Raw genomic sequence first — 25,553 nt, 5'->3', positions numbered from 1 at the left:
AAAAGCAGAAACCATAATATCCCACTAAGCTCCATTCCAGGTAATGTGTTCTGGTACATCTTTCCCAAAGGATCCCATGTGTTTCTTTGAATTTGAATCATGTTATGTAAGACCTGCAGCAGTGCCAAAGCCACATTTCTAGCATGGTAACTACTTGGCTGAAAAGAGAAGCCATATATATATATATATATCTTTACAAAGGAAAGAGAGAGCAGAGGGTGACTTACGTTCCCTCAGCTGTGCCTCTTACATCACTATAAACATTACCATCTAAGTAGAGGAAGAAGAGTGACATACCCACAAAATATATTAATGCCTTTTAAGAATAACTGACAAAATGTGACTGCCATTTCATCTACTTTGTGAGAACTAAAAGGGACCATGGTATTTTAAATTCTGAAAAGCAAAAGCACGCAATACCAAACCAAGGGAGTAAATTTTGTTGTTATTTTCTTATATGCATCTTAGTCAAAGACAAGGGTCAACTAAGAATGTATTTTAGCAACCTCGCTGGGCCTGACAGGATCCTGAGTAGCACTATAAGAAACAAAACGTACTCCCTTCAAATCACACAGGTATTATCCTGTTTGAAGTGTGGTTACGCATTCACAACTCTGAAAAAACTATAATCAAGATTTTATATTTCTCCAGAATTTGCAGAGATGCTGTTTTACACAGTCCTTAAAAGCAACTACAAAGGCATTGATTGTTGCCAAAGTAATTCCAATCTAGGAGAGTTCAATACACTTCTGCAATAACAGAAGTAACGTATCAACAGAATGGATCAACTTCAGTGCATGTGGAGCCAACTAAAATACTTTGAAAGAAGTATAACATCTGCAAACCACGAGATCCTTCTATTTCATAGGTATTCAGCAATGGAAGAAGCAGCAGTTATTTGTCAACGATCATGGGTACAACAATAAATAATACTGATTAGTTTTATAATAATTTACTGATTATACATAAATTCCTGTTGAAACCACTGGCAAGTGTTCTGATCATTTTCAGACATACTTCCAGTCTGCATGTGAGCAGCCCATAGGAATGCGTTAGGTTTTGGTATGCAATTCTGAGGTTTTTACCTCCAGGAAACTGATCCTGAAGGATAAAGGTCTATGATGGGTGGTCCTTAATCACTTCCTTTATGTGAAGATTGAGGTCAGACTGCAAAAAGAGCCAAGGAAGGAAGTCTGCAGCACCCCTCAAACACACACACACACCTTCCTGAACAACTCCTTCAACAGTTTAGAGGGTTAACTTGCAGTTTAAATGGAGTAGTCAGAGGCTGGGGTAGAAATAAATGGCTTGCACAAGCAACACACTGTGCTATTAAGTTTCTGGAGGTGACTTAAAAATTTGGTCAGTCTAATTTGTGGCTGATACTTTGTTCTTTCACTACTATGAACTCACAATGATGTCAGTCTCATGTTCCAACATGCCACATTTAGCAGTGTACAGGCTTCCTGAGAGACTCTCTCAGCCTTCCTTTGTGCAAAAGGCTTCTGCCAGATTCTTAGCTCATACTTCACTGACTCAGGCATGCCAATCCAGTTTCAAGGGAGTTACACTGGCTTCCTGTCAAATACTGCACAGTTTGGGGGTTCTGTTATTTAAAAAAAAAAACAAAACACCCAAACAAACCAAACAAAACCAAACAAAAAACCAACCAAACTTTATTGACTAAAAGTCTAAGAACATGTGGCCATATTCAGGTTACTGCTTTTGGCCTCATCTTCATTTAGCCAGCACCCTGAAGAGAACTAACCTTTAAAAGGTGTAGGAAACAGGTGTTTTGAACTAATTCAGTTCACCTTTCAAAACTTAAAGAGGGCTCATAAAAAGATAAAGAGTGACTTCTTACCAGGGCCTGTAGTGACAGGACAAAGGGCAACCATTTTAAACAGAAAGAGAGTAGGTTTAGATTGGATACAAGGAAGAATTTTTTTACAGTGAGGGTGGTGGGACACTGGAATAGGTTGCCCAGAGAAGTTATGGGTGTCCCATTGTGGGAAGTGTTGGAGGTCAGGTTGGACAGGGCTTTGAGCAACCTGATCTAGTGAAGATGCCCCTGCCCTCAGCAGGGGGGATGGACTAGGTTATTGTAAAGGTCCCTTTCAACACAAACCATTATACCATTCTGTTCTCTTTCTCCATCCCTGACCTGATCTAAAAAAATCTGAAATGTCCCTGTATTCTACCCAAACTCAGGCCAACTCTTGAGGATGCAAAGCATCCCATTGAATTGGGATTTATTACAGAAATGCTTCTTATGCGGCCACTCCGATAAACCAAAGCACACTCACATACAGAAGCTATTCTGTCCACATAACTTTGTTGTTCAAGGTAGTTATCTTTTCATTATTATTTCTGACACAAAACTTGCTGTGGGGCTTTTAAACATGCTAGCAAAGAAGACAGCTTGTGAAACACAAGGATATTTTAATTTTTCCAGCTACAGAACTTAAAATTAGCCTTGGACCCAGCACTAAGCTTTTGCAAACATCTTTAACTAGACCCAAGGGAAGCAGCTATTTGAACCACTACTGCTGCATGTTTAGATTGAATGGCAAAATGAAACCAAAAAAGATAAAGGAGAGTTTTTAAAAGCAGTCATTAGTCCCTTCTACTTCTCACCTGTCAGCAGGAGACCCACTCTGAGACACCACCCTACTTCTCCTGCACTGTTTTTCCTCCCCATCCCCTCAGATGGGCCCAGTCAGCCTTGTGTGTGGCTGCCTCCTAACTTGAAAGCATTAAAAAAAAATCTCAGGTAGGAAAAAAGTAAAAAACACTAAAAATACAACAACAGGTTAAAAATAATCCATTTGGGGGACTGTTTGAAAAGCTTGTTCTTAGAAGTGATCCTAATTGGCACCACTCAACTCATGTTTATGCCTGTCCCTAAATATCTATATTTAACACTGTGTGCATCTTAACTGCAGTCGATCTGTGTTTCTCACTGTAGAAGCTATTACAGAAATGCTGCTTGACAAAAACCAGTTGGAGCAGAAGAGGAAAGAACAGTGATCATTCATATGCTGCTAATTCATTTCTCTTGGGGGTCCACTATGAAAGGCATCCTACTAGCCCAGACTCTCCCACTCTCATGACACTGTGTTTCCCAACTGGTACATATATTTCTATTTGTTTTTTTTTGTTTTAAAGTATTATGTCAGCATGTTCAAACCTATATTATACATCCATGGATCGATGTTATTGCATGAATCTTAACATGGTTAAAAAAGCATCCCACTCCGTCTCAGGAAAAGACACGTTATCTCACAGTCATTTCCAGCACCACATTAAATTCCAGCTACTCCGTGAAAGAAAACACATAGACACGATCCACAAGAACTGTGTACCCAACAGATCCTCACTATTACTGCTGTATCTGCAACTGTCCAAGGATACAGGAAAGGCGAGTCTTGCAGGGAGAGGTGACATCTTTTATGACACCAATTAATATGGAGCGATAAGGAGAGCGAGGGCATGAACTCCAGAACGCACAAGCCCTTCCTCACACACACCAACGTGAAGAACAACCAAACTGTGACACAAAAACAAAAGCCAAAGCTTCCAAAACATCTCAACATCCAGACTGTCCCGCTTCCCAAACAGGAAAAGAAGTCCAAAGCACATCCCAAAGTATGTCATAAATTACCCAGTGAATCATATTCCTCATGGAAACTGCCTGGCTGAAGCCACACCACTCAATATACAAGACAGAAAAAAACCCTAAAAGATACCCTCAAAGAAAGAACACACTTCTCTTCCCAAGTCCTTGGAGATAACACCAAAAGAAGAAAATCCTGGAGTCACAGTGTTACTAGACTTGTGGTACATCTTTCCCATAATCAAACTTCTCTCTGGACTATCAGGTTGGTTTGTATTATTATTAACTCAAATATGACCTAGATTTATTTTTGTTTCAAGTAGGGTTTATGTTCCTGGAGCCTTGCCTGTTTTCCTCAAACAAGTCAATTTAAACAGAAGAAAAAAGTAAATCCCTCTCCTTACAAACTTTTCTTATAGCCTGTATGAAAAAAGTCTGTATTTTTCTGAAAAAAACCCACCACAAACAAAACCAAAAACCACACACAAAAAAACCCCATACAGAAATTATAGTTTCCTTAAAACTATTTTTCAGGCTACTGAAAACCTTTTACCATTTCCAGCTACAAGAAAAAGCTACAAGAAACAGCTTTTGCAGAAAACTGTTTTTACTTTAAAACCAATTTTCTTTTCCTTCAATTCCAAGTTGACTTAAAGGTACCACTGATCAAGACAGCAGGTGAGATTAGACCCACTTGCCTTTATGAAGCCACGACAATGACTGATACAGTCAATGTGTTTGTTATCTGGGTTTTTTGTTTGCCTGGTTTTTCATTCTATTTGGATTACAAAGAAATGGTGGCTACTTTGCCACCTAGAGTGCTGTATGCAATTTAGCTTTTCCACAGAAACTCCAAGTAGCATGAAAAGACTGATCCTGTTGGCCTGAACCACAGAGCACGAGAAGTCATGGCAGAGAGACATTCCGGAGATGCCAGTTTCTACCAACTACCAAAGTTTCAGATGCACAGACTTAAGTGAGAAATCTCTTCCAGAAAAGACTTCATCCTTGACTGCAGTTGTCCTCTCTGATAGGATTACAGCACAGTCAAAATATGCAGGAATAGAATTTAACTCCGCCACAGAAGCAGGGGTCACCAGGAAAGAGGGGAAGGAGGAGTTCTCCTCCCACCCCCTTCAGGCTTCTTCCTCTGCAGCCACACGACCAGGCTCAAGCTAGAGCACTATAGGCCTAGGCAGGCACTTCAGAAATTAAATAATCCGTTAACCTGGAAACAGCGCAAAGTCAAGCAAAAATCAAAAAGACTTTTTAGAACTCCTAAAATTTAGCTTAGCTTAGACTGCTTTGGAACAGGCAAAATAAAAACAAAACAACTATGTCTTAGATCTAGAAGAAAATTGATCTAGTCTACCTGTAGATACAATGCCTATTCAGGAATAAAACTTCCTTCCTATTCTTGTTCTCACCATCATCTTAAAAGCACAGTTCTGCCTAGGTTCAGTTTTCTGGTACTCTACTAAAAGCAACACCACGAGATCTCCTTGAGAACCAGCTTTAGGTTTGGCAGAGAGACCACCTGGCATCAAAGGTATGCTTCATGCTATGCCTATGGCCACACGCCTGAATTTTAGTCAAAAAGGAAGAAGCTGCAGAGGTTTTTTTGTTTGTTTAAAAATGTGTTTGGCGGGTAAGTCCTTCTGGTATTCCATTGGCATTGAGCATGCTTCTGTGCAGGGACAGACAGCATGCAGAGGGATGCTTAAATCTAAGTCTCACAAGCTAGCTCTGAACCAAACCACCATCTTGGTCATCAAACTAGTTTTGATAAAAAGGTGGGTTTATATATCCTGGCTAAATGCTTTCTCTACAGCACTTCACAGTGCAGGGCAGATGGACCAGGCTGAGCATCTCAATCTGCACTATCCCCCTCACTGCCACATCCAGGATGGTTGGTTCTGCAACTCTTGCTCTGTGCCATTACAGTACCAACCACCAGAGAAAGCAGATGATCTCTTAAGCTTGACTTACTACTTTTGCTCAAACACACTGACAACATAAGGAATGGAAGATAATCTTATAATGAGCACAAAGAAGTTGCTGCTGACAGCAGGGGTGGTTTTTATATGGAGTTGAGTGAAACGCATGCTGGAATATCTGAAGGAGAGGAAAAATACACTAGTCCTCCAAAAATATTAACTTGGCCATCAGCTATTAATGCACAAAACCTACAGTTGTTCCATGAGTTGATACAGCTTTGCTTTAAACAAAGCATGTACTGCTTGGATGGAAATGGGGCACTTGTCCACAAAGAATTCCTGCTCCAGTTGTACAAATGGACAATATCTGCTGCCTGGGTCTGAAGCCCCAAAGCCCTGTGGCACAGTTTGTGTTTAAGGTAAACCTCAAGTTAATAACTCCCTTCAGCACAAGTCTGTAGAGTCACATATGAGAAAGCACCAGCATGATGCTTGTTAACACAGCCTCAGCACACCACCCTTTTCTTACACAGCACAATAGGGATGTTCCTTACACAAGCACCTTTCTCAGGATGGTAGTCACTCAACTGAGAAGTAATTATTTAACCACAATCCCATCTGCTTTGCTTTCACCTTGAAGAAAATCTTCTGCAAAAAGGGAAGAGCTTGGCTGCAAGTCCTTGGCCAAAACATCCTCCTACCAGTGCTGTGCTGCTTGCTAGGTCATTGCTGTTTGTACTTCAGAAGTTTGCAGCAGACAGACCATGCCAAATCCAAAGAACTTTGTCATTAAAAGGAAAACTTTCAGCCTAATAGTAGGAAGTGCTCTCCATGCTTCGCTAATCTTGTCAAACTATACTGTACAGACAATTACAATTATGAGAGGTATTCTTAGGAAGCATAGAGAGTGTTGGAGCCATGGCTTCTCTGCTTCAGGTAGACTAGAATGAGGAAAACAGTGGGGAAGGAAATTTCCCTTGCTGTACTTTAGCCCCTTACAAACACATCAAGAGCTCCCAAGGGAAACTGCCCCACTCCAGACAGCAATTTAAGTGGTAAGGACCCACCCAGGAACACCAGCTTCTCTCTTTTGCCTACCCATGAGAAATACTTTTACTAGCAGCACCTGAGTTTATAACCACAGAAAAGCATGACCCTGTTCTGCAACAGCTACTTAAAGGCATGTGAGCTGTTTCTTCCAAAAGGAGTCAACAGACAAAGCTCACCAGCTGAACACCTGAAAAAGTACCTGTGTTGTCACCACTTAACAAAGAGAAATATGTGCAATAAAATGGCCCACTTATTTGCTGCATTTTGTACCTACTACTGTACGTAATTCCCATTACTCCAAACAGTGGCTCCCAAACAAGATGCTGAATAGTGTAGGTAACTATCTTCTAACACATTTATTGTTTGACAAAAACATAGCCATATCCAAAATTATTTTGGTGCACAACTGACATCAAATAAATTATGTAATGACTTAGATTTCGTGTTTATTTTTAGGGCTAAATTATCATGGAGGACCAGACTAACTAAGAATCTAAATATGGGTACCTCCTTTTAGTATTTTTTAAGGCATGATCGAGTCCTCCTGGGGCCTGTCACAGGCTGTCTATCCATCCAGCAAGGCTAATGGCAATTCCCATGGTACGCCACCCAAACCTTGCCCTTTTCAGACATTTAAATGCATTCAGGTTTACCCATGAGAAAGCTTTTCTGAAGAGCAAGTTCCATGTCTGAACCCAGCAATTAGATTACCAACAGTTTCAGACACAGACAAGCTTGCAAAATCCACCTCTGGACTACTGATGCTCCAAGCAGGAATGGTGTGTTGCATCCACCATGGCAGAAGCATTCAGAACTTCACAAAGAGGGCAGACAACATGCAAAGAGCCTCGAGGTAACACTTCCTTCAGGTTTACTGAGTTAGGCATTCTCTGACTGTCTCACAATTCAATTAAGAAAACCTTAAAGTTTAATAATTATGAAGGAGAAGAGCAACTCTGGGCCACCTTTTATGCTTTGCAGGTTTCAACTAAACCATAAAGAAAGAGAGATTAAGCTGCCTCAAAGGGTTGATAATTTTGTTACTTTACTTATACTACTATAATGATCAATTGCAGTTCGATTTTAATTTCTGAATCCAGAGGAGTTACTTAATCTGTTATAAAACTATAAACATAGCTAAATTGTTTGAGGTTGATAGCCACACTAAGATAAATGAATGTGTGGCATCCTCTACAAACAGTTCAGTGAAAACCCAGCATTCCATATTAGCATCTGATGGGCCTTTTGAAGACACAGATCTGATAATCCCATCTGAAAACTTGTCAATTTGTCGTAGCTTTGAGTTTCCTACAAAAAATCCACCCTGAAAGCTCTGAAAGGAAATCTCAGTTCAACACACACATGTGCAGTACTTCACAAAATCCCACAGAACACAGTAACAACAGCAGGAAAGGGGATATGTCCTGCTGGAGCAGACACACTTTTACATGAACTATATTTTGTCTATCATCAGGAGCCACCACACGTAAACCCATCACTTTGACACCTTGTCTCATCTTAGATTGCCATCTCAAAGTTTAACTCTGTTAAAACTTCCACAGCAAACCTAATCATACACTAAGGAAACAAACACTGCTTGTAACACAGTCTCAAGAGAAAACAGTAGAAAGACAGGAAATAACACCAGAAGTTACAGAAGAAAGGTGGTTTTGTTAGAGGCTTACTTTGAAGAAGTCATGTTCTGCATGCCAACTGTTGGCAGTCATCAACAAAAAAAATTTCTTGCTGTTAACAGAAATGAACAGACAGACAACTTAAGATGCTACATTTTCTTCCACATTTTAACCACCATGTGTTGTAATTAAAATGGTTATAGAAAGAAAACATGATTAACTTATGGCCAATCTAAAAAAACAAGTCACTAGCTAATGGCTGCACCTACAAATCAAGCCACTGCATGTTTAAATAATTCCTAATACCTTCCTGAAGGAACCCAAGAACCTACTACAACTGAGAGGCTTCCCTTTCTGCATTCCTCTTGCCCATCAACTTGCTTAATCTCATGACAAACTTGTCCCTAGACTTCTACATCAAAACTAGAGTTGCATCTTGCCCATTTTCCTGCTTGGTCTTAAGACAATTTAAACACAGATGAATGAAAAATGCTTGTCTAGGCACATGATCTCTTTTTGCTAGTAGCACACAGCATTTCCTTTGGCCTTGACTACGCTGCTCACACCTATGCAGAACACTGCAGCAAATGTAATTTTCCAGACCTGTTTCTTTCACCAGCTGCATCTTATTTCTTTTCTTAAGTTGTATTAGATAACATGAGACCCTCACCTACCTCACACTCTGTCCAAACACTGCCTCAAAACCACTATTTTGCCACAATGTCGGACAAGTACTTTGGCATCAGTACTAAGACTATTAATGTCAACCAGAATTGCCTAGGTGAACATCATTCTTCTCTGCCTCTAGGACCACCAAACACAGCAGAGTCCATGGTCTGTGACTGGCCTCCTGGATTCTGTAATAAGTATCTGTGTTACTGCATGCAAGGGATACTCTCAAAAAAATGTAGGTTAAGTAAAAATAAGCTGTGACTTTGGTTTTAGATGCCAAAGCAAACAAGATTAGTACTCCATAAAGAAAATAACTGAGTTATTTACCACTTTGGAGTTCTACCAAGTATTTGATAGAACTATGCTACAGCAGAGGACTTTAGTATATTTTCATTACAACTTGTTTTTGAGTAATTTGGTCTCAAGACAGAACTAGAAAAAAAAAAAAAGGGGAAAAGGGGGGGGGAAGATGCAATCTCCAATACCTTTTCTCTACTTCTGCAGTAACACTTCTTAATCATTCCATTTCACAACAGTGACCTTAACAACAACAACAACAAAAAAAACAAGGAATGAACAAGTATTTTGATAACAAGTTCTCTGGGCTTAGTGTTTCACAACAATTTCATGCTTGCAGAGATGCCATGTCATCCAGACAAGAGTGTATTTCAAAATGGAAAGCTATCAGGAAGGAACCTGGAGAACTGTGCTCCCCAAATCAAAGGCAGCTGATAACAGAAGATGAGTGCATTACAAGGTCCAGCTTTCCTTACTCCTTTAGTTTGCAGAATGGCCCTGGCATTACATCTGAAGCCAACTGAAGCACTCTGTGTATGAGGAACCATAAGCTGCCATGAAGACTGATGTGGAAGAGTCTTTCCTAAAGGAAGATAAAAACAAACAAATCCCAAGAAGCCTGTATGCGGCTGTCAGCAGGAGGGGAGGGTAAACAGGAGAGAGGAAAAAATTGCTATGAATCTGGCATCTTTAATTCAGGAAAACATCAGAGCTCTTGCAATTCCCACAAACTAAACAGGGAATCACACAGTTACTGTGGAGAAGGTGGAAGAGTCAAGCCAGTTCTGTTTAGAGAAGGAAATAAGGGGAATACCATGCCAAACACAAGAGGGATTTAATTTGATGAAGAAGAATCTACATTTCAATTTAGCTCTTGAACCACAGCAGGACATGCCAAGTGACATTTTTTGTTTCCATGTTTGTTCTTTACCTGGAAATAAGAAATGAAGCTTTTCTCCTGCTCCTCACTAGAGTGATTTCAGTATTAGTTGGAAAGTCAGGTTAGTGTTGGCATTGGCTCTCTGCTAAATGACAGTGGCATTAATACAACCAAGTCCACCACACGCATGGAAGGAATCATCCCAAAACCAGTACCACACCATTATGTTTCAGAGAGGGGGATTAAGACACTGCCAGCCCAAAAGATCCCCCCTTCAAGAAGCGAGAGGAAATGAAAAGCTGCATGTTTAGCTCCCAGCTGAGACTGAAAGTTGCGGAAGGTATACATACCACTTCACAAGGAAAGGGAACAGGAAGCCAGGGAAGAAAAGAGTCATTATGTTTAAATGGTAACATTTTCATGAGGTTATGCAGGCCAAATGAGCACATCCCAGAAAAATGTGTATCCAAGCCTGGGTAAAGAAACAGAAAGCAGAATAAATGACAGCAGATAATAATAATTTTTTTAAAAAAACAAAACCATTTTACTCTCCTAAAGAGTATCAGCTTGGAAAAACCTATAAAAAATAATATAAAAAATCATAAGAGCTGGTGCATAAAAATGGAAGGGTGCAATTAAATTTGATACTAACAACTGGATAGTAAGAGCTGAGAAATTTAGTTTTCTTTGCAAGAGCCCCTCCCACACAGGATGCTGGCAAAAGATAAGATGGAGATACAGTAAGATGATCTACTATCAGCATTTAAATGTAAAAAGAAGAAAAAAAATAAAATTGATTTACTAACAGTGAGTCACCATGTCCACAAGATTTGTGAGAGAATTAAAGAATGTCAGGGCAGAGCAGATAACAGAAATATGTAATGCTCATTAAAGCAAGGTATCCCAGCACAGGTATAAAGTGTTTGTCAAACATGCTATGGGTGACAAAAAGAAGACAAATAATTAAAAAAAAAAATAAAATTAGTGAACTTTTGTATTAGAAAAACTGATTTAAAAGTAGCCACGCAGAACCTTGGCAGATGTGATGATAGACATAAAGGAATGTGAGGCAAGAAATGAGAGAGGACACAGAACCGCTCTTCTCCTTCTGACCCAAACCCACCATTAAACTTGCCCGTGTGACTTTCAGCACGTCAGCTCAATTGTTTAAAGGAACTTTATGTAGACTTACTAGAAAGTCCATTTTGTAGCCCATAACAAGAAGGTCCAAACAATCTAAATTTAAAGGTAAGCACAATGTTTACAACCATATGCACACAGCCATTCCCCACCACTGAGGAGATGGAAAAACCTCAGAGGAGGAGTAGAGGGGAAAAAAAAAAAAGAAAGAAAGAAAAATCAATGTCTCTGTTGATCTCAGCCACACTGGATGAAGCTATTGGAAATTAACTACTTTTTAGGTTAATTTTTAACTTTGCCCCTGGTTGAATGGCAGAGCTGTTTTGACCAACAGGCTACTTCAGTTCTTTGTTCAAACCCATACGCAAACTGGAGGCAAGTCAGCAAAACTGAAGTCTGTGTGGTGTGGAAAATAAAAAGGCTCTTCCCTGAATGACAAAAGCCTTCAGATGCCAAAATGTCATCAAGAACAACACTGATAACAACATATTGTAGGGACAGCAGTTTCGTCAGTAGGATTCCTATCTGCCCTATACATGACCTTCTGTAATACCATCTCTTCCAGATGCCATTGCGCTACACCAATGCAAAATAAACCGCCATTACTAGCCATCCATTCTCAAAGGAGAATGGGGATTTTTCATTTTACCAAATAACTATATCAAATGCTATCAAGTTTTTAGTAAGAAGGGATTAGACTCACTTCAATTTCCCTGGAAAGACCAAGTAATGATCAGAAATCACAAGCATATTCAAGCAGTTACATCATAAGCTACTGAATGCACAAAATTTATCTGCCTCCTTCACAGAACTGTAACCACTAGAACTACATACTAAGTGTTCCATGAAGACCACACATCCAGATCCATGTAATGAATATGCTTCTTGCTGTCTCTGCAGAAGACAGGCTTGGAAAGGAATTCCTCCAAGTTTCAACAATTCCTTTCATGTCATGAGCTGCAAAGGGCTCACCTGCACTGCAGGACACAGGTAACTCCAAGCCTTTACTTGGCCTGTGAGCCAAGTGCACAGGAAGCCCCCAAGAAAGGGCAAAAGAGAGGTCTCTGAAGAAAGAGGAAATTATTTTGCAGGAGCATGCCTGGCTCGTAAACCACTAAACCCATTCCTCTCTCTCAACAGGCAGATAAGTGAACAGGAGGCAGAGCCCATCATACCTTTGGCTGCTCTAAGAACTGCTATTACAGAGACTCACACACACACTCCCAACTGACAAGGTAGACTGAGGGGGTAACACTCCATGGCAGCTAAAAACAAGCTAAGCAATCATGTCCCTTATGCCAGCTCACATTAATTCAGTGACTCAAAGCACTGTATCAGTCACAAACTAACTGTACAAGCAAGCAGAATAAACAAACACATCAATAAACCACATCCAGACAATTTTCAGTCCTTTCTGCTTCCGAGCTCTGGCTTACTATGAAATCCTGAGAGCCACTAGAAGAGTGAATTTTCAATGACAGTGGCTGGGAAAACAAGAAAAGAGTCACAGTGAGTATTTGGTGTTGCCATAAAAATGAATGCTATGTTGCACAAACTTGAGAGAGCTCCAACAGTTTCAGTGGATTCACGCTAATGTCATCCCATTTCACTTTTACTGCCACTGAACCTACTTCTTTTGGCCAACAAGGGTAAGAGCAACCTGGGCTGAACACAGAAGAAAGGAGAAGATGATCTACAGAGGAGTTTACTTCTAAGGCTTGTCTGTGTGTCAGAGACAGGTAATTTCAGATCTGGCATGGAGCAAACAACCACTTAGAGCCTTTGGAGCAAACATGGATTTCTGGACAATGGATTTCTGGACTGCTTCAAAAAAACAGGAATATATTAGATCAAAGAGCAGAATAAGCTACTTGTGAGTTCATTCTCTGACTTGGCTTCAAGTGAGGTATGAACAGTCATAAAAACCACTCCAAGCAACAGACTCAGGACAGCAGCTAGAGGCAGAAGGACTGTGTCAAGCAGCTGGACTCAGTAATCTTTTCTACTAGCACAGCTGGAAAAAGACACTTTGTCAATAGCCTTTAGACTACTGTTCTTCTGCTTTGTGTATTTATATCCTTGTGGCACTGAGTAGTTGTGCTTACAAAGCACTCACACCATTAGCAACACATAAATTGACCCAAAAATGTTTAAAACAAATAGCAGAGGCCTGGGGAAGCTGGTACATTTGTACCTGCAACTCTGTTAGAGGACATCCAGCCTCTTGAACTGGACATGTTCTAGAAGCAAACACAAAAATTGCCTTTTGTGTTTCTTTTTAAAGATAAAAGCTTCTCTTCCATCTAGAATAGTTACATATGTACCCAGTTTAAAAAAAAAAAGGCAACACTAATTTCCTAATAGCATGGGAAAAAAAGCAACTCGCAACAGAAGAGTTTAGACAGATCATTTTCTCCACTCCTCACTCTCAGTTGCACTGAAAGACACATCTTTACACGGTCTCAGGAGCACACTACTTGAAGCCTATGTCTCAGAATATTACAAATTTCCAACATGAAGATATGGTTGATAGTGAAGCATTTTTAAGTATCCTAACTCTTAAACATTTACAGATGCCTAGCCATAAGGACCAAGTACACAAACACATGCAATATTCTTCTCCCAACAGCCACCACATATTCTAATCCAGCATGTCTAGTTTTTAATATGTATCTTCAGTTACATGATTTATAAACGATAATAAGAGCTCAGAGAGACAAAACGCACAACTCATTAGTCTTCAACAATCTTTAGAAGATATTTTCTAGATGCACAAATTGCATTTACTACTATGAACCCACTGGAAGCTACACCTTTCCCTGTACTTCCTATAACTTGTCATTAGACTTCATTTAGACATCCTGTCAAATGGCTCTTCCTTATACACACAGAAAATAACTTTTGTTATCCACTACTACAGGCTTATTATTACTAACCAAAGTGGAACAATCCTATCTTGTTGTCACATTAGAACTAAGTCTTCTGTGATTTAAAAGGCTTATTTTAATGTGCAACTAACGCAGAATTTATCTTCCTTTCACAAAATATTTTTCATCTCTTCTGACTCCATTTTTTTCTCCCTTTATTTAACCCACATGGTATATTTTTCAACATCTGATCAATACCTCTTCTTTTCCATTACTACCTGTTCTTTCTCTCTCCCCAGTTCTGTTCCTCACACACAGCTCCCTTCTCTAGTATTTTCACAATGACAACAGCTGAAACTAATACCACACAACTTTTGAAATAGATGATGTTGTTCAAAATTTCCACTGCAGAAAGCAGCAAGACATCAAAAGATAGTACTGCATTTCAAGTTAACCATTTAAACATAAATAAGAACTAATTCTGCAGAATTCTGAATTCAAGAAAGCCTATGTTACTGGTGGTGGAGAAGCTCAAAGATGTGTTTATATGTGAGTAGTTTAATTACCTTCATCATATTCAAAAGAAGCTGAATACTTGACACCCATTCCACTCCACCTGTACAAAAAAAGTAATGCTATTTTCACAAAAAGGTAGATTTCTCCAGCTGTGCTTTCATGTATAGCAACTGATACTCAAAAAGGGAGAGATCTTTCTAGTAGGAAGTTAGGCTTGGAGATTTCTACTTTGCCAACATAAGCAGAAAGAACAGGTAAGTGATAAATAGCTAAGTAAGAGTAATGCTTAACTGTTTTGAAAAGCAGTAGCACCAGCTGGACTAAATACTAAGCACTCAGTGGAAACACCTCACTTTGGTGGATATAACAAGGTTTTTGTGAATCACAGAATCATAGAATGGCTACAGCTGGAAGGGACCTTAATGATCATCCAGTTCCAACCCCCCTGAGTGGGCAGGGACACCTCCCACTAGACCAGGTTGCTCAGAGCCCAAGAGCTCAGTGCTCTTGAACACTTCCAGGGATAGGGCTTCCACAACTACTCTGGGCAACCAGTTCCAGTGTCTCACCACCCTCGTGCTAAAGAATTTCTTCCTAATGTCCAACCTAAATCTTTCCTCTTCCAGTCTTGATCCATTACCTCATCTTCTCACTACAAGCCTTTGAAAAAATGTACTTTACAATTTAGTTAAGACAAGATATGTAAAAATAGTCTACTAAGGGATATCTACTCCAGTATCAGGCAGGTCCCAGGTCAGGAAAAGCATAATATTAAGTGATTTTTATTTTTTTTTCCTTAGAACCTCTAACATCTACTGTTTGTTTTTTTTAAACCAAAATGGAATTGGAGACCACACATGTACATACCAACGTATAACTATTTACTGAGCACTTACACACGAAAAAATTTAAATGTTCAACATCCTTTCCAAGTTAGTCCATAACATCAATTCTTGGCTTCGAAATATTCGAACACTTAAATCCTCAACACCATCTTGAAATTTTTTTAATTATTCATCAGTCCATGAAAGCCAGTTTTCTGCCAAAATAGACAGCCTCTTCAAGGAAAAGGGAGAAGCAGAAAAAAAAAAAAAAAAGGAAAAAAAAAAGAAAAGAAGAAACCACCATTGAAGGACTTGGCAGCCTTTAAAAATTCCCAAAACAAACACTGCGTCTCTCTGAGCTAGCATTTGCTAACAGTGTCACTGCACTGGGCTTTTTTTGTCTGCCTGCCACTAAGCAGCACGTAAGAACAGACAGTCCTGAAGCTTCCTGAAAGGACAAGACCTGAACCTTTAACCTGAATCTGTCCCCCTTTCCCCACCCACCCACCTCCCCTATTGCATTACCTCCTTATTGTTAACTGAAACAGTAGCCGAATTCAGTGACTGAAAAGAACATTCTGCCTATTTTAATTCAAAACCTTCAAAATCCTCACCACAGCCCAATTAGAAAGATTAGACCACCATTGGTTGAAACCTCTCAAAATCCTGTAACTAAGAGAAAAAGATTTTGTTTTAAACAGCAGCTGTATTTTCACTTAGCTATGCAGACATTTCATAGCCACTTTGCCATACTGGCTTATGTCTGGGCGTTTGAATAAAAATAGCTAATGTGCTTGCATGTTACGCCATTAAATAAAGTGCACAAAGGAATCGCCAGTACTGTTTTTGCCCATGAAAGGCAATGGTCATTAATAGCCTGCATTCGCAGAAGGCTGTCAGAGGAACAGCATGCCTGAGCTTCCTCCACTGTTTTCTATAGATTTAACCATACATGAGGCAGGAGGGGAAAAGAGACGACATGTTTCCTCGTTCCAGAATAGGTCACACCTCTAGGTGAGCTGGCAAGTCATATAGGCCTCAAGCAGAGAAGAAAGGCTTGAGTCCTATAAATCTGAGGGGGCAGAAAGAGTATCTTGGCAAAATGTGTGATGACAGTTAGTACTAGTCAGTATTTCGACACTCTCTTTTGCTGTCCTGACTAGTACCTGAGAGATTTGTGCTTGTATTACTATTCTTTTAATGCTCGAAGGAGTTCACTTCCTTTCAGCGTTATTTGGAGAAGAAATAGTCTACAAATGGGCTACTCATACAATCACGTCTGGGCTGGATGAGCAGTTTTTTCAGGCATCTTCAAATAGTCCACCTGGACATCATAGCAGACAGGCTGAGTGAGCCACAGTGAGGAAACAGGCTTTGTCAGCTGGATGGCATGCAAATACGGATCTCCTAACAAGCAGAATGGAGGACTGAGAAGGTGACAGCACGCTCACAATGTCAGCCATGAGAAGCCATGGATTTTCAGCAGCTGGACTGGAGAGCTCACTCCACTGACAAGAGACCACAAAAAAATACATTGTACATACTCAGATGAAAAGTTACATGAAAGAAAAAGCCGAAGCAAAAAAGGGAAAGAATAAGAAACAAACAAGGTAACAGAGGAAAGTACAAGCAGCTTTATGAGATTGTCTGAGTACACCCTAAATAAGTCTCCTACTAGCTAGAAAGAATATGTGATTTACCAGACCTCAAAAGAACAGTGCTTGTCTTGAGACAGGGAGAGGGACCTGAAACAGGCAGAGGGAGCCCTAACCAAGTGGTGACACCATTTACCTTCTGCTAGGTTGGGTTCAATCAAGTGTGTACTTTCAGACTTTTGTGGACCTAACAAGATGTCAACTCAACGGACTAAGATTACTGCTGTACTTTGTGCTGGAGTATTCTTTGTACTTGCTTAAAAAATAGCAAAGCTTTATGAAGCTTTGTTGAAACAAAGATGAAATGTATTGCTTGCTGCCCAAGTGTTCCAGTAAGAGGCCCCTACTTAAATTATCTTATTTTAGAAAGGCACTTCTAAATAGTGATGGGGTTAGAAGAGACATGCGACACAAAGTTTCTTCCCTCACAGTTTTACAGAGCTCAGACAAACTCCCATGAAACTGTCAGGGACAGGAGAGCTGGAAAGTAAGAGAAAACACTGAGTCCCAAGCGTATTTTTTAAAGAAAGAAGGTAGGAAATCCCAATACCTAAGCAGGTGCTCATTTGTAACAAAATACTTGTGGGAACTGTATAGACAGTAGGTGCTATACTTATTCCAGATAGTGTTACTGCAGTGACTGGAAAGTAATCTCAAGCCTGTTTTTTTGGCAAATATGTTCTTAGTGCTTGCAACCCACCCTTGCAATTAAGGCTCATTTCAGTAGCAGGATGGCATGTTGTGAGAAGCCCTCTGAAACACAGTTCAGGCTCTTTGCATGTACTAGGAAGATGGTATTTAGAAGATGGATGGCTTCCATCCTTAAGGGACTGTATAAATTTAAGTGAAATATGGACTACCAAGAAAGCCACTCCTCTGCAAGCATCATCCTGAAGGAAGAAAGCCAAGTCCTGACATGGGATTTGAGTTTTTAAAGTCTGGGGTGAATGATCCTTAGCCCCAGCAATCGCAAAGCAAAAACAAAATTCAGGCTATTAGAAGTGTGGTGTTTATACCCGCAATGTTATGAGTTATTCAGCCTTTAAATGTGTTTACTAAGGGTTCAGTAGGAGCAGAACACAGTACTGAATCAATTTTATCTGGAAGAGTGTGAGGGGAGGGAGAGTTGCTCTCCTATTTTGAGAGCAACATCTATGCTACACATGCAGTGCCAAAGCCTTCTAATCCAGCAGGCTGAATACATACTAGTTATTCAAACTCAAGAACGTGTGCATAAAAGGAATTTCACACAATTAGTCTCTGTTGTCCTCCTCATTTTATGCTCTCTGTAGAATTCTAATTCCAATGTTGCTACATTACAAACTCGGACCCATCTTTTTGCCTCCCACAAGGCCTTCAGTAATATAAAAAACATTAGACAAGCAGGCAAGGATGTCTAAAAAAAGACTAACTGCACAAGCCTCTGATGTGTCATTTAATGAAGGGGCTCAATTCACAAATTATTACAGGAAAGCAAAATCAAGTAAAGCACAATGAAAATGAGTTAACATTGGTTTAGACAACATCGGAAATGGTGTGTCATGGTTTTCTGCCAAATTTATGTAATGGGATACAGTTATGATTTTATATAGAAAACTTAATACTATTTTATCAGACTATCTCTGGATAGCATATAAAAACATCCTACAGAAGAAAAAAAATTACACTTGTTCCCAACTAATGAAAGCTTCTGCACACCTCCACTTCTGTATCCTTATTTGCTAAACAACTGACAAAAGTTTGTAACTTAAGCTTGAAGCCAAAGGAGAGCACAAATTTACCTGAGGAGGTCCATGCAAGGAACTGACCCTAATTACTGAGAAACAGGATGAAGACTTGTACTACACAAGCAAAACTAGTTCCAAGAACATGCTAAAGAGAAGCTATATAAGTTACTGGTAACATATGGCTCATATTGTGACCAAGAAAGAGTGGAGATAACTTGACTTCCTCACAAAGAAGGACCTTGTTTCAGCAGTTCCTTTCATATATTCACATGGCACAAATGTTACAGCCTCAGCAGTGCAAACACAGAAAAGCAGCAGCATTGGAGCTCAGGAAGGTCTGGGGTAGAAGAGATCATTCTGCATCCCTGCAAGCCCCACAGGAAACATCCCGTCACTGAGGCAACACTCTTTCCCCTCTTTCCTAGCCTGCCCAGTTATTAATTGGGGTTTATTTTTCAGCTGCTGGAGCATTTTGTAGGGACACAACGTGGAAAGCTGCCAGCCTTCCCAGAGCCAACTCCGAGTAGGTCAGTCTTGGCTCAGCAGCAGACCACATAGCGCAGCAAAAGGAAACACAAGGCCTTGAACTCATGCCCATCCTCCCTCTCATCTTCCATATACACACACTAGATGCAGATTTTCTTTGATCACCACAGAATAGTACAATCCCTGGTGGCCAACATCACCGCGTTCTCCAGTGAAGATAACTACCAACATGCCCTATCCACAAGCAAACTGAGAACTGCACCAATGAAAACTAAACAAACCCAGGAGGTAAGATGCCAGACTTTACCATGAACGTGTATTTTGGGCTTCCATTAGGTGTTACGGGAGGTTACAGAATAACTGTAATGGAGATTTCTTATTTGGAGTTGCCAAGCTAAAGATTAGGTCTGGTGAAGGAGGGAAGTGGTGACATGAACTTCCCTGTTCCCACGGCCATCCTTAGCCGGCACCAACACTGCAAGCAGCAGATCTGGAGCCTTGCTCCAGAGCCAGCTTCATCTCAATTAGCTTTGGCATCAGAGTGGTGATACTATTATACTAGTGATAAAGAAAACCCTGAGGACAAGGTTCCCTCAGAAACAACTTGGAAGTAGCCTGGAGTTACAGCGCTCACTTCTCCTTCCCATGGATGACTCCTGGTCTTCAGTTATCTCTGCCTTTAGGCCAGGCAGACATCCTGATACTCATCACCAAGTCACTATGGCTTTTGATTAATGCAGAAAGTAGAGGCCACATAAGTAATCAACAGCCCTAAAGAATGTCACATTGCCCTGTGTTTATGAAAGACACCAAATAAATTAGAGAAATATTCCTGATACAACTTGTAGTTATTAATATTTAAAATATTCTGCAGAAACCCTTCATGTCACTACAGAAAATCTGGATGCAATTCCTAAGGAATCCTAGGGAAAGTGAATGTACCATTTAACACATCAGGGACATGGCTACTTCCCTATTAGCCAGAAAACCAATTTCTTCATAATTCTTCTTACATAACCTTGAATGTACAATTACAGACCACAGACAAAACGTTAAAAGAGTGCAAGAAAGAGTTAGTCATTTGATTGGCATAACAACAAACCTGCAGAAACAGATTTGCAGGCCAAACCCAGGTTTCTTCTTAGGGGTGAAACAAAAATGAAAAAGGAAGAGATGTGCCAATCCTTCCACACCTCATCCTTTGACAGTAACTCCTCCACGCCATCTGGCTATTAAGGACTGTCAGCACTTGAAGAATATCCATGATGCTTTCCTGACTGCTTTTACAGGAAAGAAAAAAAAACCAACAACTCCTAGAAAATTCAACAGACACACTACGAAGTGAAAGCTATCACCCTGCCTCCTTTTTCTTGAAGGAAAAAGTGCTTCAGCTGTGCTTACTGTGTATCTTGGAAAATTTGTATTTTTTTAAAAAGCGACTATTCCTGAATAGGTCTGGGGATTAAGGCATCAAACTTTGAAAAGAGAGATGTCTGAGGAAGACCCTCATACTGCACCCAGCTCTTGCAGCACAATGCACTGAAGCAGAGCTCACATAAAGACCAATGCAAGAAACAAAAATCAACGGCTAATTTGCCTATTCAGCATTTCTTACAGAGGTCTAGAAGAGAGCCTGAATTTGTGCTCTGAGGGCTTCTTATGGCCCAGGTCAACCACTAATCTCAAAGGCAGAAGAGTGGCTGACCTGTCCCACCATCCAGTCTCCAGTGACGCCGTATGGCTTCATTTGCCCCATCTCCAGCTGCCGCCTGCGAACACAGAGGCTCAGGACTCGGAGGGCAGAGTCATTTTGCCAAGGAAGGTGCATGGGCACATGGAAGATACAACCACAACTCCTCCCACGGGCTGAGGGCTGGCGCAGACCCCAGAGGAGCTGGCCCTGGCTTGGGAGACAAGAGCTCCTAAGGAAATCCTTTTAACACATTCCTGCACAGCTTCTGCCGACCCCGTTCCTATGGGCAGCTGAAGCTATTCTAGCTAAAAGCAAACACCCTTGCCAGGCTAGCTGCCTTTGCTGGAAGAACAGCACACATTTTACAGAAGCAAAGATAAACTGAGCTCAGGTTCTCCTACAGAAGTATTCTCTGGTGTGATTTTGTTCCATTATATCTGCTTAGGTAGCTAACAAAGCCAGACCTGCTGGAGCAGAAATGGATTTATGTATCTTTCTACAAGGCATAGTGTTTTTAAATGCTTGGTTGGGCTTTCTAGACCTTTGCAAATATATGAAACCATACAGTATTTTGCAGCTACCACCTCTAATTAGCACAGGAACTGGCACTTTCTTTGCTTTCACTCACTTGTTAATTTAAGAAGAGACTTTGAAACTGTGTATAAAGACACACTGAAGCACTATTGTATTAAACAAGCATAATGACCAGAATTTATTACACCTCAGGCATTTTTTATAGATTCCTTCCTAAAAAATATTAAGCAGTAAATGCAGGATTTACTTTTGAATATCACTATTCTTGCAAGTTTTGTCATTAAAAATTAAAGCTAAAAACGTGTACACCACCCCATTGCACACTTGCTCCCTATTCAAATAAAAATCCCTAGACAACCAACATACACAACTGTGATGAATGCCTCAATTTCCAACGGGCAGTGGGATGAAGACCATAAAAAGAAATTAAGACTTACTATTTTTCCACCTCCCCTCAAAACACAAGAGCCTAAACCAACTCCCGTTTGGTCAGCTATGACTTCGCAAACTCTGTATCTACCAAACCACACGTTGCCAGGAATAGCATAAAGCTTAAAGCAAGGATTACAAAATCATTTTGGGGTTTTGCTGGGTTTTTTTTTTTTTCTTTTAAGAACCCCAACACACATCCTTACATGGAGAAACGGTTCAGTCTGCTTTCAGCTCTCCAAACGAGCACAGAACTATTTATTCTGCTGGGTATACTCTCAGTGTTTGAACAAAATAAAAAAGTTAAGTCATAGGTCAGACAATACAGCTCGCTATGACTACACCCCTCACTTGAAGGAAAACTGAAAGATCGATGCTCTCTTCCGACCAGCTCAAACGGGCAGGAAAAGCAAGTAAATTCTCCTGGCTCTCAGTTTTTAAAAAAGACCAACACCAAACCGAAGCAGCTTCCCATCCGACAGGCAGCCAGACGTTTTCTGGCCGCTGACAGATCCCGCCGCGGCTCAGGCTTTGCAACAGGCACATCCCATACACACACCTTTGCCGGGCACGCACCCAGGCGCGCTCACCTCCTCATCCCCGCCGCTCCTACCGGGACCAAAAAACCACCGAATCCGGGGAAGGCACCTCTCGGCCCGGCCGTGTCCTGGCACCAGCCACGGCGGCGGGGGCTCAGGCGAGCGCAACACCAGGTTAACAACTCGCAGCTGACTTGACTCCTTGGACCGCACGGCAGCCCTCCATTTTGTCCGCTGCCTCACGATTTAAACGCGTTCCGAGGGGCAGGCAGACCTCCCGACGCTTACTGCGGGAGTCCCTCGGGGCTTTAAAGCATCCTCGGCCGCTTCAAGCAGCGGCAAGCCCGCTCGGGGCCGAGCCCTGGCCGCTAAGTTTGGGAGGGCGGCCGCGCACGCCGGAGCGGAGCAGCAGCCTCCCCAGACAGACATCCCGACCCGCAGCCGCTCCCGGGGCGCGCTGAAGGAGCCCGGCGCTCTCCCGCTCCGCTCTGCCCGCTGCCTGCCTGCCTGCCCTCCCCTGCCTTCCCGGGGAGAGAGGCAGGTGGACAGGGGAAAGGACGAGGAGGCAGGCAAGCAGGCAGGAGGAGCCGCCGGCAGCCCCGCAGCAGGTAAGGGGGAGCGCGGGGCTGCCCGCCGGGACCGCTGCCCGACCCCTCTCCCTCCCTCCCTCCCTCGCAGCCCCGGTTCTTACCACCTGCCGAGGCGGCCGGAGCCCGCCCGTGCCGGGGCAGCGACCTGCCTGCTGCGGGAGCGCTCCTCCGGAGGTGAGGGGGCGGCGAGGAAGGGCATGCGGGAGGAGGGAGGGAGGGAAGGAGGGAAGGCTCCCGCCGCCCGCCTCTCCCTCACCTCCCTCCTCCTCCTCCTCCTCCTCCTCTTCTCCCCGCCCAGCGCGGCCCCGCCGCACCCCCCCTCCCGTGCCCCTCGCCCCCCTCCTGGGCTGGCCGGCCCTGGGCGAGGGGTGCCGGCACTTACTGTGCCACCCCCTGCCTGCCTGCCTGCCTGTCCGTCTGTCTGTCCCCTCGGCAGGGATGAAAGTTGTTGCCGCCGCTGCCCCTTGAAACAACTTGTGTCTCCTTCCAGCTGCTGGGGAAAAGCTCCTCTTTCTCCTTCTTCAACAACAGGGGGGGGGGGGGTGTGTAGAAAAAAGAAAAAAAAGCAACCAACCAACCAACCAAAAAAAAACCCCACAACTGAACATCAATTAAAAACAAACAAACCAACCCAAAGCAAGTAAACACGGCAAAACTCTACGCGACTTTTTGAGAGGTGGGAGGGGAGAAAAGAAAAAGGGAAACATTTCCAGCTTCTTTTTTTTTTTTTTTTCCTCCTCTTCTTCTTCCCCCTCCCCCCCCCCCAAGATGGCTTGAGAAAATTAAAAGGGGACAGTGATGGGGGGCAGGGAGGGAGGACACGCTGAAAAGCTCGGGAGGGGAGGGAAAGTTTGGGTGTTTAAGGCTTTTCTTGGTGTTGCGTTTGTCTTTTTGGGTTGGTTTTTTTTTTAAAGCCTTCGGGTCCCTGAAGGACCCAAACGATCACCAAAAAAAAAAAAACAAAAAAAAACAAACAACACAACAAAAAACCGGGGCAGGAGGAGCGAGCGAGAGAGAAAAAAAAAAAAAAAAGGGGTTTTCGCTGGTCAGTCGACTTCAAGCTGCTGGGATGAGGTCATCGGTGTAAAAATAAAGCGGTGGCGTCACTTGAAACCGATCCCAGGGAATGAACTCAGCCGGGGGGGTGAGGGTGGGGGGAGAGGAGGCGCGGGGAGCGAGGGTCCCGGCGGGGAGCGGCAGGCGAGGCGGTGGCGGGACGGGGGGGGCTGGCCCCGCACCGGGCTGGCCCCGCACCGGGGGGACACCCCGGGGGGGCACCGCGGACCGCCCTGCCTCCCGCCCCGGCCTCCGGGCCTGCCCCCGGGAGGAGCCGCAGCCGCACAGCGATTCAACAGAGCCGCCACGGCGGCCTCCTCCCCGCCTCTCGCCCGGCGGGGGGAGGCGAGCTCCGCCCGCCCGTCCTGCCTTCCCTGCCTTCTCTTCCCCGCAACCCCCGCTCGGGGCCTGTCCCGCAGCGCGGCCTGAGGCGGGGCTGGCCGGCCATGTGGCGCTGCGCGACGGCCGGGCGGGCCGGGGCCTTGCCCGCCTGGCCTGGCCGCCCCCGGGGCCCGGCGGGCCCGGTCCCGCAGCGCCCGCACGCCGCGGGGCTCGCTCAGGGCTGCCCGGCTCAGCTCAGCGCGGGGTAGGGCGCGGGGCGGCTGGAGCGTGGGGGTGCCCCGTCCTCCCGCGGCAGGGCGCCCACGCTCCCGAAGCGGCCTTGTTGAAGGAAGCCAAAAGGCCGGCCCAAAACCCGCGTGTAAACCGAGTAACCCGAGGAAGGTGAACGCTAAGGCTAAGCAGATAGAGGTGTGATCGTTTTATCTAACGCACGCCGGCTCTGGCTGGTACCCGTGTTAACTAGCAGAGTACAGGGGTTTGGTGGGTCCTGCCTGCGTTAGGCATCCGTTTTCCAGCTACACCAGGATATTCTGCAGCCCTCTTTCTCCATCAGAGGCATCGTCACCCTCAGAGGCATGGCCACCCTCAGGGGCATGGTCGCTGAGGAGAGCCTGCCAGCGCTGCTGAGCACGCAGCACGGGCGGCAGAACTCAAGCCCTGCTCCATCTCCTAGACCAGCTTTTGAATCCCTGTGCCGTAAACCCTCGGAAGATGGCGTGAGAAGGAGGAGTAACCACAGGGGTCTTCGTGTTCTGGGTGGCTGTCCCTTCAAGTGGAGCACCTTGGGAAGAGCACAAGGCTTTCAGCCACGGTAGAATTGTTCGTGTGCTTGGTGTTTTGGGAGACAGGCAACTCCAAACACATGATAAGGTGGTGGGCTCAGTCCTGGCAAAACTGACCAAGAATCACCTTGACAAAGGGCCCGGTAACAAGGAGTTGCGAGCTGCCTCTTACAAGGAAGCCTTGTTGTTCATACTGAGCAGACACGTTCTCTGCAAGGGGGTGCAGAGCACGCAGGGGAGAGAAGTCCAAAGAGAAGCCCAGTCTCCATAAGACAGTGACAAAAGAA

General features: G+C 43.2%; 1 protein-coding gene across 8 annotated transcripts in view; it reads right to left on the bottom strand.

Moving 5' to 3' along the window:
- Positions 1 to 23,340, bottom strand: part of DUSP16 (dual specificity phosphatase 16) — a 66,479-nt gene extending 43,139 nt beyond the window's left edge. For 7 of the 8 annotated variants that reach the window (XM_051636020.1, XM_051635986.1, XM_051636031.1 and 4 more), the window contains exon 1: positions 23,188 to 23,340. The gene's annotated coding sequence lies outside the window, so the exon portion shown is untranslated. Of the gene's footprint in view, positions 1 to 10,436; positions 10,559 to 23,187 lie in introns of all 8 variants that reach the window. The other variant, XM_051635968.1, reaches the window with a different exon arrangement.
- Between the last annotated feature and the right edge of the window lie 2,213 nt (positions 23,341 to 25,553).

Source organism: Apus apus, chromosome 1, assembly GCF_020740795.1.
Source record: "Apus apus isolate bApuApu2 chromosome 1, bApuApu2.pri.cur, whole genome shotgun sequence".
NCBI classification, from domain to species: Eukaryota; Metazoa; Chordata; class Aves; order Apodiformes; family Apodidae; genus Apus; species Apus apus.
This window is presented reverse-complemented; position numbering and strand designations above follow the sequence as displayed.